This window comes from Monodelphis domestica, chromosome 7 (genome assembly GCF_027887165.1).
Source record: "Monodelphis domestica isolate mMonDom1 chromosome 7, mMonDom1.pri, whole genome shotgun sequence".
Lineage (NCBI taxonomy): Eukaryota > Metazoa > Chordata > Mammalia > Didelphimorphia > Didelphidae > Monodelphis > Monodelphis domestica.
This window is the reverse complement of record NC_077233.1, coordinates 85,433,610-85,444,482: the sequence shown is the minus strand read 5'-3', so window position 1 is coordinate 85,444,482 and position 10,873 is coordinate 85,433,610. Positions and strand designations below refer to the sequence as shown.

The following is a 10,873-nucleotide window of genomic DNA, read 5'->3' as shown; positions in this document are numbered from 1 at the left end:
TAACTATAACGGAGGCTGGGAGGTGAGGTGAAGAGGAGATCAGATGAGAAGAGGTCGGCCCCGTCCTCCCCACGTCCGGCAAAAATCAGGGTCTCAGAGAGGGGTCCCACCTCCTCCCGTTACAGGTGAGAAAGCAGCCGCTGCTAGAGCCCACAGGTGCTAGCCCAGGAATAGCGCCCCAGCCTTTATAGCTCTGACTGGCTGCGTCACTGAGAAGGATACGGGCCACTCCCTCCGCCTTGGGCTAAAAATAGCCTCCAATGAGAGCTGGGGGCGGGGGGCTCTTTGGGCCCCAGGGGAAGGCTTTGGATGGCTTTTAACTTAGCCCGGGACTTGGGAGTGAGTGTGGGCGCATCAGTGTGTCGGTCTTTGGGCATGCCTGTCTGTCTGTATTCATAATACAAGCCTCCTATCTATGTATCCGGTAAGAATTTCCAAAGCTTTTTCACATCCATGATTTCATTAGAAGTTCACAACAGCCCGATAAGGTAGGCAGCCCAGGGATTATTATTCCCATTTTACAGATGAAATCGAGCCTCCTAAAGAAAAGTAATTTGCTCAATTTTGCACAATAACAGCAAAGAGAACGCAGAACTCATCAAAATGTTTTAAATGCTTTATTACTTCTTTATTTCAAGTTATTTCTTTTACTACTTCTACTTTTCTTTTTTAAAATTAAACCGTTTACCTTCCATTTTAGGATCACTAGTATATATTGGTTCTAAGGCAGAAGAGTAGTAAGGGTTAGGCAATAGTGATTAAGTGACTTGCCCAGAATCACACAACTAGGAATGTCTGAGGGCAAATTTGAACCTAGGATCTCCACATCTCTAAACCTAGCTCTCTATCCACGGAGCTACCAGCTGTCCCCCTATTTCTTTTCTATTTAAACGTTGACTTTCAAATTCTCTCCCTCCCCCTGTTCCCCCAAGATGGCAAGCAATATATCAATTATACATGTAAAATCATGAAAAATCTATTTCCATATTAGCCATTGAAGAAAAAAAATTTTAAACCTTTACCTTCCATCTTAGTATCAATACTGTATATTGGTTCCAAGGCAGAAGAGACATAAGGGGGTTGAGTGACTTGCCCTTGGTCTCACAGCTAGGAAGGATCTGAGGCCAGATTTGAATCTAGGACCTCCCATCTCTAGACCTGGCTCTCCATCCACTGAGCCACCCAGCTGCCCCCTTAGCCATTTTTTTAAAGGAAGAAGAATAAAGTGAGAAAATTATACTTCAATTTCCATTCAGAGTTCATCAGTTCTCTCTCTGGAGGGAGGCATAGCATTTTTTTGTCATGAATCCTTTGGAGTTGTCTTGGATTATTGTATTGATCAGAATGATCAAGTCTTTCACAGTGAATCATTACAACATTGCTCTTACTGTAGTCAATGAACTCCTGGTTCTTCTCACTTCACTTTGCATCAGTTCATAATAGATCTTGTCATGTTTTTTTTCTGAAACCACTCCCACCCTCATTTCCCATGGCACTCCATCACAGTAATCTGCCACAATTTGTCCAGACATTCCCCAATTAATGAGCAATCCTTAATTGCCAATTCTTTGCCAGCACACAAAAAAGCTGCTATAACTATTTTTGGACTGGTAGGTCCTTTTCCTTTTCCTTTGATAAATACCACCAGTTATAATATTACTGGAACCAAGGACTCTTGATTCCAAGTCTAAGGTCCTTTATACTGTAAGGTCCTATATACTAAGTGTAAACAGAAACATTGTGGTAGACTGGGGAAAAAATCTGGGCTGGGAACTGGGAAATTTGGGTCCTAGTCTTAGTTCTACCACTAAAGTTAGACAAATTCATGGAAATATCGTGATGCTGTGGAATGAGTGCTGACTCAGGAATCGGAAGACCTAGATTCAAATCCTACCTCTAATGTGTGGGTAGGGCAAATGGGACAGTAATGTTTTAAACCTGGATCATTTGTATAAGACTTTTTATTTTAATTTACAGAAAGAATGCTGGTCCTGTTTCACAACTGTGCAGTTTGAACCCAGAGTTACAAGTGTTATAGGACCTTGGGCAAATTGCTTATCCTCCCTGGGCCTCCCTTTCCTCATTTGTAAATATGAAGGAACTGGACTAGTTGGCTACTGAGGTTGAGATCAAGACCTTTGATTTCGTTACTCTTTTGTCCATCATCACTTAACTGTACTTACCAGTTTACTAATCAATTTTCTTTTCTTCTTTTTTGAACCCTTACCTTCTGTCTTAGATATGATCAGTACCAAGGCAGAAGAGAGGTAGTAAGGGTTAGGCAATTGGGGTTAAGTGACTTGTCCAGGATCACCCAGCTAAGAAGCAGCAATTTTCTTAAAGTGACTAGTGTAAGCATTATTGCCCTCATTTTGCAGATGAGGAAAATGAACTGTCCAAAATCACATAGTGGCAGAGGTCCAATGATCTTTGGGACAGTCTCTTATGAGCAGATGAAATCATCAGAGTTCCCTTCTGGCTCCAGAATTCTTTGTTCTGTAGGCCTGAAGGTATATCTGCCTATCATTAAGGGACCAGAAGACCTGGCCTGGGGCAGGAGGAGAAGGACTGAGACAGGGGAGAGAGGGAAAGGCAGTAACAGAAACAGAGATAGGAGTAGAAGGAAGAGTGGAAAGGGGCTGCAACTAGAGGGTTGGGTGAAAGTCACTGAGAGAGAAATGGGTGTTTCTGCTACTGTGAAATCACCCCCAAGCCTGGCTTGGTTCAGCAGTGAGTCATCAGGACCAGAGCAGGAGGGAAGGGGAGGGGGTGAGCCTAGTAACTATGTCAGGAACCGCCCTGGGGATCCCCAGCTCCTTTTTTAATATGAAAGACCTTTGTCCTTGTCGTAACTCCTGAGTGAGGGAGGGAGGAACCAAGGAGCCAAACCTGGTCAAAGAGATAATGCCTGGGCAGCTACAGGGAGATGGAATCATTTCCCTGTAAGTCAGTGAACTCCTCACTCCCCCAATAACCTTCTTTGCTTTAATTAAACTTTTGTTCTAGGAATGGAGCACAAAAGTTTCCCAGAAACTCAAAGTAATAAGGAATTATGGGCTAGGGCCAAAAGTGGGGAAGGGTATATGTAGTCCCCTGCCTCTGGGTTGGACACTCAATCAAGCATTTATTATTAATTTATTTTTATAATAATAATTTATTGCTGCATTAAGAGTGCAAAGCACTGTTTGGGGTACAAAAGTAAGCAATTTCCTGGCCTTAAAGAGTCCTTAAAGGGTTTTCATTCAATAGTGAGAAGCAACACGTACATTTACAGGCATGAACAAGAAATATACAAAGTAGAGAGAAGGTAACCCAAGACAAGTGTTGAAGTGGCAGTACAGAGAGTGTCCTGAGTGAAGCAATTACTAACAGGGTGGGTAGGAATCAAGAAGGAAGCATAATTTCAAATTACAATAAGTAGCCGCTTCTCATCCCAGTGTCTGATTCAACCCTTTTGCTCTTGTTGTGGATCTCATTTGAGTCTCATTCTAGTCGATCCCTTTCTTCAGAGAGGTCTCTTCTCAGAGCTGATGGTGATCATCATGAGCTTCTAGCTATTCGATTTTTCCAGCCCAAACGTTATCACCTTGGCACAGGCTCCAGGGACATTCCAGCCCTGGTGTTAATACATCTCATCCTTGACCATTCCTCTTCTCCAAATACAACTAGGATAGTGACAGAGACCAAAAGATACACAGTGAAAAATAGACAGACATATGGACATGAATGGAAAAAAGTCAGAGACAGGGATGGAGACAGAGATTGGGGTAGAGTCAGAGATAGGAATAGAGCCAAAGAAAAAAACGGGGGAAAAGACAAGAAAAAGAACAGAAAGTGACAGAAAAATAACTAATGATGAATTTTTGATCCTGCCATCTTAGTGTTAAGCAAGGCTGACTTTGGAGAACTATCCCAGGATTCACCTGGCTCTGGCTCTGAAGTGGAAAGTTGAATTGCATAGGAACTTTCCCATCTCTTATATGTCCAACTCAGCACCAGGGCATGTAGGAAGAGCTGTAGAATTGAAGGATCAATGTTGATCCTTGTTGGACTGGTAATAGGAGTTGTTCTACTTGCCTCATCAGCCTCGGGCTACTCCCTTCTTCTAAATCCCTTTTCCTTTGCTTCATACTCTGACCCAGTCTTAGTCCAGGACTTTGGCACCCTGGGGTTAGGAAGTATATGGGAATGGAGGTGATGAACAGAGAATGGTTGGAATCAAAAGACCTGGGTTTGAATCACAGCTCTGTTACCTGCTACCTGTGTGGCCTTGATCATTCAACTTCTCACTCCTCAGTTTCCACATGTGTAAAATGATGGATTTAGACACTAAGATGCCTTCTACATCCAAATCTATAATCCTGTGATCTCATTTGATCCTCACAATTATCCTCTTAAGGTAGATATTCCTGTTTTATAGATGAAGAATCTGAGGCTCTGTGATTTGCCCATCATTGGACAGAACTAAGAGGCTGCCTGACTCCAAATCCAAAATCCTTTCCACTTCAGGGTTTTCCCTCTAGTCCATTCTTCCCCCATCTTTCGACTCTTCACCCCCCAATTTTAAAAGGAAAGATGTAGTAAACAAGAGTCCTCTGTCCCGGGGAGAGTTCTACTAATGGCCCCACTCCAAAGAATCACAAAATGTTTTGGGGAACTCAGAGATCTGATATAATCAGTATAATCTATACCTGAACAGGAAAAATAGGATCATAGAATTAGAGTGGAAGGAACCTCAGAGGCAATCAAGAACAGCCTCTTCATTTTATAGATGAGGAAAATGGGACCCAGGGAAGTGGTTTCCCCAAGGTCACACAGCTAAGAAGTATCTGAAGCAAGATTTGAATTTAGGTCTTCTTGACACCTCCTATCACTAGTGGTTCTCTAGCCTCTACCTAAGGTCCTCTAGTGTGGGAGAGAGCCCATGACCTCCCAAAGTAACTAAATATGCTTATAGATAACTGGTTTTTAGGAAGTTAGGAAGGTCTTGCCAGACATGTCCTCTTCCCCTCTACCTTTATAATGACCTGAAATCTGCTTCTCTTCTAATTCCAATCAATACTCTTAAATCTACTCTCTGGCACCAAGAAAAATGAGCCAAATGTCTCTTCCCTATCAGAGATCTTAGAAAACTTGAATAGCTGTCATGTCTCCCAAGTCTTGTCTTTTCCATATCCACTTCCTTCAACAGATGATCCATACTATTCTTATATTGTGAAATAGCTAGTTGGCACAGTGGAGAGAGCATAGGGCTTGGAATCAGGAAGACTCAGCTTCATCAGTTCAAATCTGGCCTCAGACACTTACTAGCTATGTGACCCTGGGCAAGTCACTTGACCTGCTTATCTTAGAACTTTATCTATAAAATGAGTTGGAGAAGAAAATGGCAAGCCACTCCAGGATCTTTGACAAGAAAACCCCAAATGGAAGAGCTGAACAACATCAAAATTTTATACCCCCCACTTATCTAAGTCTTGTCTGTTCCTCAAGATTTGACTTCTGACTCATCTTCTTCATGAAGCCTTCCTTCATCATCCCCAACTATCCCTCAGTGACTTCTCCCTCTTCTGAACTCTGGCAGTATTGATCGACTGTAACTCTCATTTGACCCTTGCCATAGACTTCCCAGTAGTACGAGCTATCTTTTAACAGGTGTTTGTATACTTCTTGATGGCAAGGAATGGGTTTTTACTTATCTCTGAATATTTGGACTCTTGCACTTAAAAGGTGCCCAGTAAATATTTGTTGAAAACGTTGATGATGATAATGACAGTAATTTAAATTAACAGCTCCCATTTTCTATAGGGCTTTCCTCACAACAGCTCTAGGAAGTTGACAAGGCAAATATTATTATTCTCACCTTACAGACAAGAAAAATGAGGCACAAAGACACTTAAGTGACTTGCTCAGACCCACACAAGTATTTTAACCCTTCAATCTGACTATAGTACTGTCAAATGCCTACAAATGTCATCCTGTCCAGTCCTCTGCCCAGACAACAATCCTTCTTCTGAGAGAGTCCTCTCAGAAACCATCTTGTTCCTCTCCTTGGAAAAAAAGTAGGTCAGTTAGTTTCCATTAAAAGTCTCTAAAAGCTGAAGGATTGTCGCCCCATTTCTCCATGAATTATCTCACTGAGAATGGCCTTTGGGATGAAGGCATGCTACTAACCTAGGAGAAGTTGCAGTCAAAGAAACTCTAGCCTCCAGGTTGGGTCACTTACAATAATTGCACACATAATCCAGATCAAAGCAGCTATCCTTGCACATGGAGCAAGGATGTTCATAGAGGAGATATAAATGGGAAGATGTCCCATTCCCTACAAACTCTTGCTGGCCTCAGAGATGTAAAATTTCATTTGCTAGGAGAGAGCTGAGGTTAGGTGAGGAAACCAGAGAGCACTCTCTAGCCAAGAAGAAAGATCAAAAGAAAAAGAGAAAATGAAAGAGTATAAGGAGAGAGAAAATCATCTTGAAATTGTGATATGGGGAGGAGGGAAGGACCTTGAAGTTGCAGGCCCGCCCAATCTCCTGAAAGGTCAGTTTCCAGACCTTTTCCTTGAAGAGTCATAGTTACCCTGGGATAGTCACTTTTATCCTTGAAGTTTTCCAGCTATGCTTTTCTCTTCAATGGCAAAGAGTCCTGTGCTTTGGGTAGAGGGAACAAGGGGAGGAGAACCTACAGAAAAACTCTGCCTTGAAGTCTTTCCTCAGAAAACCAGAGCCCCTAGTCTACCTGGGATTGATTTTATTGGCTCAGAGTAGACATTCCCTTCTATCTTTGAGTTTTGGGCCTTTCCTGACAGAGGCAAATTGGCCCTGGAGATGAATGACTGTCTAAGTCCTGTTCACCATTCCCAGCTCAGGTTCCTATATATCTCATAATTGGGAGATATCTCAGTCTTCTTAACCTTCTTGCTATGTCCCTAAACTGGCACCTCAAGCTGGTCCAGTGACCTAAATATGGGTTTGGTTGCACCTGCCTGATGCTTCCTGTGTTCCATAGGCATTCTTTGACCAGTGTTTTGCCCATTTTGAGTTTCAGTTCAATCAATCAATTGAACATAAGCATATTTACTGAACTATCACTGTATGCCCAGCTCCTCAACATAGGCATTCAGTAGGATGCAAGAAAATAAAATATAGATGTGCTATGAAAGGTCAGGGAGAAGAGTCCTTGGCCTCTTTGAGCTTCAGTTTTTCCACTTGTAAAATGATTAGGTTGCTCTTCAAGGTTCCATCCAGTTCTAACATTCCTGACTATGTAACTCTCAGCTCACTGTGGAGGATGTGGGATTTGAAGGATGGGCAAAAAATCCTCCCAGCATGAAGTAGGAATAAATTCTCCCAATTCTTGTCTTCTTCTCTTCTCCCAGAATCATTGTAATTAGGTTTGAAATCTATTGATCTGAGTGGGGAGTGGGGAGGAGGAATGTGACCCTAGGAGAGCTGGAATATTTATCACTGGGACTTAGCTGGCGGATTCAGGAATCTTTTAGCAGTAGGGAGGTGAGAGGAACAATAAGCAGAGAACTTTGATCCCTCTTCCTTCCCTCTGAGATAAGACCCCTCCCCCCCAATCCTCAAGCCGAAGGGAATGATGGTCCCCACCGAGAGGGTGTCTGGGGGCAAGAGATGAGGATGAAGAGAGAATGGGAATGGAAGTAGGCTGTGGGCCAAGAAACATCCTTTCCCCACTGGTTCACCCTTCAGTTCCAAGTCTCTGAACAGTTGGGAGAGGAAGAACGTTTGGTAGGAAAGGAAAGGCACAGGGGACGCGGACAGAGGAGAAGAGACCCACTGAACAGAGATGGCACACCGACATAAGCAAAGAAAAAGGAAGACGAGGGAAATTAATGATCTCTAATGTTCTTCACAAATGTATGATTTAGTCTATGATCAGAAGACAAGACAGACACAGACACAGGAAGAAGAACAGGGAAAGAAGGATAGATATTTGGGAAAACATAAGCACAGCTAGAAACAGCGGCAGAGACCATAACACGTAGGAGAATGAATAAAGATGGACTTAAAGGTAAAGTTACAAGAGACTGAGATCCCGAGACTGACAGCCCTGGGAAAGAAGGAGTGAAAGTCAGGAGAGACTTCTTAAAGACTGAGACAGGGATAGGAGAACTCATCAGAGAGAAGCTACTCTTCTTCCGAATACACACACACGGACACACTTCTGCAAGAGACTGAAAGTACAAAACGTAGCCTACAGCTGCCGAGCAGCGGCAGAGTTGCAGCTAGGGGGGCCCGGGGAAAAGGAGGGCGGGGAGGGAGAGAAGGAAGAAGGGAGACCTCGGCCGAGGAACGGGAGGAGGGGAGGGGCGCGGAAAGCGGGGAGCGGCGGGCTCTAGGCCGGCCTCGGAGGCGGCCCTTGGAGGCGCTGGGCGGAACTGGGCGGGCCGCCGGGGTTCCCAGCACCTGGGTGAGGTCTTGGCCGCCCCGCCCCCCACCCTGCACTTCCTTGTGTGACTGTACCCGGAGCTAGAGGCGACCGGAGCGGCGGAGTCCCGGCCCCGGAACCGAGCAAGAGAGGGAGCTACCCCACCCCCAGAACGGAGGTATCCTGAAACTGGGAGATCTTCCCAACAGAAGTGAAGAGTTACCCCCTTCCCACCAAGAGATCAACTCCCTGCCCCTCCCCCACCCCCGCCCCCTGGAGCTGGGAGACGCCTGGGCCAAAAGATACCCCGCCACCCCTCCGTCGGGCAGAACCGAGGCACTCTCCGAAGGAAGCGACTCCTTGCGCAGAGCCTTCCCTCCTCTCCCCTGGGGCGGACAGACCCACTGGGACCTAGAGATTCTCGCATTCTCCCACCTAATTCCTAGGGTGGAAAGACCCTCGACGACTGGCGATCCCTTCACTCCCGGGGCGGAGTCACTCTGGGGACCTAGCGATCTCCCCATTCCCGAGGCAGAGAGCCCTCGAGACTAAGTGATATCCGTACTCGCAGGGCGGAACAAGCCCCAGGTCTGAGAGACTCCCCCCCCCCCCAACCTCCTGAGAGCCCAGTTCCCAAGGACTAAAGCGATTCCCGCTCCCTCCTAGAGAATCGAGACGGCCCCTGGGGGTTCCGACTTTCACTGGAGCAGAGTACCAGAGACTTCGCTTTCTCGATCCTATTCCTCTCCTTTTTTCCCTCTCCAGAGCGCTGAGAGCCTGGGGGTTGTGCGACTGCCCTGGAAGCAAGACACCGATCCCCCCCAGAGCCTTCTCTCCACCCCCGGAACTAAAGAGAGACTCTCCACCCCCAACCCTCCTCCATCCACTCCCGCGTAGTCCTAGACTGTGAGAAGACCGTGAGAACAGACTGCAGAGACTCTCCAAACCCGAGACCACCATCCGCCCCAGAGCAAAGAGCTCTCTCAGACCCCTCGACCCGGCTAACCTGGGATAGAAACCTCGCAGGCGAGGAAGGCTACCCGGATTGGAGAGATCCCTGACCCGAGGGAGAGTACCCCGCTTTTCTGGCCACCGGAAGGTATGGAGGTAGGAGGGAACCTCGAGTGAGGCTAAGGACCCTCACCCTCAGGATTGAGGGATTGGGAGGGGAAGCCTGTGTGTGTGTGTGTGTGTGTGTGTGTGTGTGTGTGTGTGTGTGTGTGTGTGTGTGTGTGTGTGTGTGTGTGTGTGTGTGTTTCCCCCCAGAGCAGTCAGGACTACTAATCAATCTCCAGGTTCTGGACTTAGAGAGTGTCAGGTTCCTTCTGAAACTGAACTAAGTATGGCCGATGGCCCTTTCTACTGCTTTGCCTTAACAGCAACCACTCATCAAGCTTTCTCTTAGTTGTCCTTGGTACATCTCCTGGTCTCTCATTGTCACCCTTTCCTTAGCTGATGAAGACTTCACTCTCAAGGAGTTTGCTAACTGCCCCAAAGGCATTTCCCGACCCTCTCCCTCCTTATCATCTTCCATCTATGTCCTATCATCCATAATCCTCTCATTCATTGAATCCTAAATTCATCTTCCCATCATTGTCCTTCATCCAACATCCTCCTAATCCAACGTCTCCCAGTCCATCATTATAATATTTTGATGTCCCTCATTCTTCTCCAGGCTAATCTTCTTTCCACTTACCTCTTTCTATCCATCATCCCATACTCATTAACTCCTTCACTTATTCCCCTTGATCCATTGCCACCCATTCATCATCTTTAGGTTGTTTCTCCTGCCAGATTGATTCATTTTTGTTTGGTCTTGCCCTTTGACTCCCACCATTCTGTCCCGTATCCCCTTGGGCTTCCCTTCCTTTCTTTGCCCTCTCTTTTGCACCCCCCCCCCAGTCCCTCACCTTCTGCCCCTCATCCAGCTTGACATTGTCCTCTTCTACCTTATTTCTGACCCCTTTTCCCTTTGGAACAAAAGGGAGGAGGTCCCTAATTTGGTTACATGACTACCTGCTTTCTATTCTCTTCCCTTGCCTCAGGGTCTCTTTCTTTCATGCATTTCTCTCTTTCTCTGTCCCTGTCTCATCCTCCTGTTTTCATCTTTCCCAAACTTTAAGGAACATTTGTGCCTAGTAGATCTGGGACTACTCTACCCTTTAAGTCTGGTCCAGATAAGAAGAGAACTGTGGAAGGGGAGTGTGGATACTGCTGGGTTTGATGAGTGGCCTATATATTGGGGGGCGGGTGTAGAGAATGGACCTACCTGCCCCCACACATGGAAGTTATCCTTATTCATATATACCTCTTCCATTTCTGAGTTTTGGTGGGAAGTGGAGAAAAGTGATCTGTCCTTATCCTACCATCTTTTCTCTTCCCCTCCACACTTGCTCCCTCTCTTGAGTTCCTCCCATGACTGGCAGCAGTGGGAAAGATTGATAGGGAGTTTCTCATCATCATCCAGGTGGGTTTTCTTAGA

At 45.7% G+C, this 10,873-nt stretch overlaps 1 protein-coding gene across 7 annotated transcripts in view; it reads left to right on the top strand.

Annotated features, from left to right (window-relative positions):
* The first annotated feature begins 299 nt into the window (after positions 1–299).
* Positions 300–10,873, top strand: part of PRKCD (protein kinase C delta) — a 66,669-nt gene continuing 56,095 nt past the window's right edge. Inside the window, exons 1-2 of one of the 7 annotated variants that reach the window (XM_056804890.1) lie at positions 300–424; positions 9,157–9,490. The gene's annotated coding sequence lies outside the window, so the exon portion shown is untranslated. Of the gene's footprint in view, positions 425–7,790; positions 8,570–8,624; positions 9,499–10,873 lie in introns of those variants that run through there. The other 6 variants (XM_007500466.3, XM_001380121.4, XM_007500465.3 and 3 more) reach the window with 6 other exon arrangements.